Genomic DNA, 5,604 nt, shown 5'->3' with positions numbered 1-5,604 from the left:
ATCACATACCTCTCCATTACCTGAGATCACACCAACATTGCTGCCCTAGTACGGAACGCTAAAATAGAGCAATTAATGGTTTTGACATTTAGGCTTGGTCTTGAACCTCCAACACGTTGGAAACAGATTTGTTTCACCTTACCTGGAATTTAAACCGTTAGTGAAATAAGTGGAGTTATCGCACCTTTTATTTCTTTTACTCTGCTTTGTGTGCTGCTCTTTCACTCATGGATGGACACAGAAATGAATAGGAATAAAATAACATTTGTATATTTATGTGGATGGGTCATCTGGGGATTGAGGGATTGAAAGTGATACTGTACCCAAAATATTTTGATGTTCAAAATTGTTTTTTATGTTGGTTATTTCCCCATTTTCTCCCAATTTGGAAATCTGAGTTCCCTAAGTATTGTGGTCCTTCTTGTTTCTTCAACTGTTGACCAGGAGGTGTGGACAGGCCTTGCGCTTCCTCTGTTCCTTCCGCTCTGAGTCCCCAAATGCTTAATGTTACAGCTATCATGTTGCATTATATACAGTACTTTAATTTTAGCTGGTCAGTATCACTTTAAAATGTAACGTAATAAACACAATGATTACTGGTGACGCTTGAATTTCCACTGTCCCTGCAAAGAAAAAAATGGAAGAAAGGAAGAGGAGAGGAAAGATGAGGGGGGAGAAAAGGGCGAGGGTGAGAAAATAAGGGTCAAGAGAAGATGGACAAAAGGGAGAAGAAAAGAATGTAAGGCAAAAAGCAGGAGTTGAACAGAGAACAGAGAGAAAAAACAGAGAAGAGCATGACTTAGAAGAGGACAGGAGGCGAGAAGAAGAGGAGAGGAGTCGAGGCATGTGGGTGATGATTGATCATGACTAAGCATTATGCTGCTGGCTGTAAGTGAAGCCATTCATCAGGTGGCCTACTGCTCAGTCTGCTCTTCATTCAGCGCTGCTTTCACTTAATACAAAGTTTCATCACTTAACTGAAGACAGACAACATCGGTTTGAGATCGATTACACACAGCCGGCTAACATCAATATCTATCTATGCTAACTCAAGTGCAGATATGCAACGTTTCAAATCACAATAAGTAAGTATATTCAACATGATCAGTCACCAGCAACCTAACATAGCCAGGAACTAGCAGTGATACAGGGCACTTTTTGCAATTCAGTTCCAGACACACAACCACATCCCTGCAGGAACTGTCCGTGAAGTTCAGAAATTCATTAATATTATTCTTATTTTTCTATTTATCTATTTTCTCCATCATTTCCCCAGACGTGTCTTCTAGCTGGGTTTTCCAAATCCCAGTTGGATATGTCCAGAATAATTCAACAGGGAGGTGACCAGAAATCTGATCAGATGCCCAAACCACGTCAACTGGTTTCTTTCAGCAAAAATAGAGCATCGAATTCAATTCCAAGCTCCTTGAAGGTCCTCATCCTGCTTCTAAGGGCCAAGAGACTGTCCTTAAACTAATTTTTGGTTGCTTGAATTGGCAATCAAACTCTATTAATCACAAAAAAAAGTTCATGAAAATAGGTGAAAGAGGCCTTGACTGGTCAAAGTCAAAAGCTTCCTCTGTCCCAAAACAGGCTGGTACATTGTATAAAGTCATCACTGTTGATGCCACACAAACGTGCCTGCAGTAGATCTAACACTCACTCAATTTTACCCTCATTCTTAAACAAGACCCGAGACACCTTAAATCTTTAACTTGAGGCAGCAACTTGCTCCCAACCGTAAGCAGGCAATCCAAGCAGGCTGGTTGTTTCTGGTACATTACCATAGCCTCAGAATTGGTTTCAGAATTATACCCGTATTTAAACAATATCACACCCCATTTATTTTGTACTATACAGTTGACATGTTGAATAGTGCTGTGTCCTTCCCAAGAGAACTGCCTTTGGTGCAAAAAGCTGCAGACTGTAGTTTCATGCAATAAATGTCCAAACTGAAGGGTTGCTGTGAGTCCCACTGCTGATAGTTACTGCTCTGCGGCTGTGTAAGGCAGAACACTGCTGGTTTGTGATGTTGTCTATATGAATGGGTTTAAGCCTGCTCATCCCAGATATGTATGTATAGCTGAGTGTCTTTTGTTGTACAAACGGTCTAATGCACTAAAGGGACAGACAATGGAGTGAGCAGAGAGTGTTTCAACTAAAGAATCAGGGTACTTATTGGAGTGCAAATACTCCTTACAGAAACAGTTATACATAGATCATTCTATTTTTCTTGCGTGTTCAATGGATATATTTCATAGAATGACAAATTTTCAGTACCGACTAAAGTGTTCAAATAGCAGAAGAGACAGAAGGCAGGCGGACGAGGTGAGGAAAAGATGGAGGAGGAAAAACAAGATAAGAGGCAGAGGGAGAGGGAGAGAGGTCTATGGGGACAAACAATACCCAGTGATGGTGTATATTGTCTCTGTTGTCACTGAGCATGGCAGTTTGATGCATTGCACTGCTGGACCAAAGACAATTGTGTGAATGCGGACAGCCTGGCGTATCTGCATATCGATTACTCGTGGCTGCCATAAATACGGTTTAATGGAACTGTCAGCGTGTGCCATCGCATATTAACTGAGCCTGGAGCTTAGCTGCAGCTGGATGCTGCTGGCAAACAATACTGGCCACATCTGCATCCAGGTGGAGAACAGCAGGAAGTGTAGCAGGTGGTCTGAGGAACCTGTACTGACTTGAATATGAACAATGGGTGTGAAAGAAATACTAATGTTTTATATTTTAATTTCAGCAACTACCCAGTATCTTTCCATCATGATTCAGAATAACAAAGCTGCTTTGGAATTTTGCTATACTTTTTGAATGACAGGAGGTGGAATTAGAGGTGGTGGGGGAGTTTGTTATTGATCAACAACTATATTAGTCCCCAATGATACACAGAAGATGGACACAATAAAGCAAAACAAACACTTTTAGTGGATGCACTTTGACCGGCGCATTTGTCCCCAAGGATTAGCTTACGTTACATGGCAGCCACAGCTATTTTTCTCATTTAACTCAACTAAAATTAGTTTAAAAAAAAAACTAATAAATACAGTTTTGGTTATTGTTGTTTATGTCAAGTCTGTAGTGTTTTATGTAGGGGTGTCCCATAATAGTCGAGTGAACTGTTAATCAACAAGAAGAGCTGTAGACGACACACAACCTTTTCTCTTGTAACACAGCCCTAAATATGTATTTCGTCTGCTCCTGTCTACAGCAGTACATTACTCAATTTCCGTGCTGGTGCTCCCGTCTGCTTCTCCAAACTGGGCGTGTGCCAACTCCCATCTACTGTAAGTAATACACTGTCTATGGATAAGTATCTTATACAATCCCCCAATGGTGGCTAGTCTGTTTAATGATTTGCTGCTTCATTTTATCATCAGTCTTCTGTCAGCAGCTAGCTCTGATTCTGACAGCATCTCCTTCATTCCTCCATACTAAAGGATGGCACCACTCCAGTGCAGATACCACATGGGCTTTTCTGAGTAAAAGTGTATTTAATATAACATATTATATATATATATATATATATATATATCTACTGTACACTGAAAAAATGAAATGCTGCTAGTTGCTGTTCCAGGGTGTTATGTCACTATTCAGATTAGTTCATGAGAGGATAAACTTACTAGTTACCCACACCGATGCAATACAGATTTGCTATAAGTGAGGAGGGCTAAACAGTCAGTTCACAGAGCGAAGTTTAAACTGGGCCATCACAACACTTATCAACAATATGCAATCATAAGGGGGGGTATCAAGGACAATTGTGAAGTGAAGAAACGGGATTCAGCCATCACTCCTTCCCCTCTGCCCTTCCAACAGGCAGCTGCCCCCCAGGGTCTCTTCAAGACCTCCATTAATTCACAGAGCCATAAATTCTCAGACAGACAGAAAGCAGGGCTGGGAATAATAAGGATAGGGTCATCACGACAGGTGGCAGAATGCCCTTTCTTTAGAGAAAAGTAAAAATGTAAAACAGTGGAGCTACATGTACTGAGTTAGAGCTAGGGGGTGATTAGATTAGCTTTGCATAAAGACCGGCAGCAAGAGGGGAAACTAGGCTGTCTCTGTCCAAAGTTTAAAAATCTGCCCATCAATCTCTCTAAATTCCTTTAATGTACATGTTATGGCACTCAACTTCCCATAAAACTAAAAATTTTCTCTTTCACATGTCTGTCTGTGAATGAATAAGTGAATAGTGAATTGCAGGGGTGTTTTTAGATAGATTTTTGAACTATGGACAGAGCTAGGCAAGCTGTGTGTTTTTTAGCTATGGTCCTCTCCTGGACTGCAACCTTGACATGATAGAGAGGCTTGCATAGTCCAGTGACCCTGAGAGCTTTGCTGTATGGGGTTTAATACTCCTAAGAGGTTCAACCAAGCTGAACAGGTCAGGGGTGAAGAGGCAGACGAAGCAGTCCCTGGAAAGCTGACACACCTTCTGACCAACATCTTCTGAACATCCAAACCATGCTCCAGGCAGGCAAGGCTCCTAGAAAATGGCAAACCCCACGCACTCACTCCATGCCACTATGGGCATGAAGATAAGGGAGCAAAGTATACAGAGAGAGTGCCCATCATGGAAACCCACCGGCTCTTGCCTCATCTCTACAACCTTCAAAACCAACAACAGGAGAGTGAAAGCCCATAACCAAATGTTATGCACCCACCAACAATGCAGAGAATGAGGTCAAGGACAAGTTCTATGACAGCTTGAACCAAGGAGGCAGAACTTGTGGCAGGTAGGTGTTATATACCATCCCAAGGAAACTGTCTGGGACATACCAACAGCAATAAACCAATTACAGACAAGAACGGCCAACTGCTTTCAACCCAGGAGGCACCGCTCGACAGATGGGCAGAGCATTCGGAAAAAGTCCTTAACAGGCCATCAGCAGCAGAACAGCCACATAACCGTAAAGCCAGGATATTGCTACAAATTAAGTGTGACAGACCAGAAATAAAGGCTCAAATCCAGCAACTGAAAACTGGCAAGGCTGCTGGCCCTGACAAGGCCCTGAAGCCATTAAAGTAGATATAAATTAATCAGCAGACATGTTCTACGGCTTCTTTGGGTGTTTGCGAAGGAGAAGGAAAAGACACCAACAGAATGATCAGAGGGACACATTGTGGAACTGACAAAAAAAAAGGTAAGGTAAGTTAAGAAAATGGAACAACTAAATTCTCAACCGGGTGATCCTCAATCATCTTCAGGAAGCTGTGGACAAGAGGGGGGAGTCTCAATAAACCTGCTAAAAGCCGAGTAAGATGGAGGACATTTGTCAATGGCCTATGCTCCATAGAGGAGCAAAGGGCTTAAGTCAAGTAAATCAGACTAGCTGTGATGGCAGTGGTATCCATTGTTTCATTTCACTGTCAGAAACAAAAAAATAAGCATATTTTTCTGATTAAGAGCATCACAAATAATCTTGCCACAAATTCCTGTGCATATAGTGGTGATTAAAGTACTGTTTGGAGTTAGTAGGAGAAACAAGGAAACTGTTAACAAGCATGACATATAAATCCAGTCTGTAGAGTGGGAAAGCTTCATTAGGACTGCAGGTTCTGCTAAAGAGAGAGTGTGTGTGTGTG

Source organism: Morone saxatilis, unplaced genomic scaffold (assembly GCF_004916995.1).
Source record: "Morone saxatilis isolate NCDOM2014 unplaced genomic scaffold, NCSU_SB_2.0 Contig12, whole genome shotgun sequence".
NCBI lineage: Eukaryota > Metazoa > Chordata > Actinopteri > Moronidae > Morone > Morone saxatilis.
The sequence above is the reverse complement of the archived record's forward strand: the minus strand, read 5'-3'. Positions refer to the sequence as shown.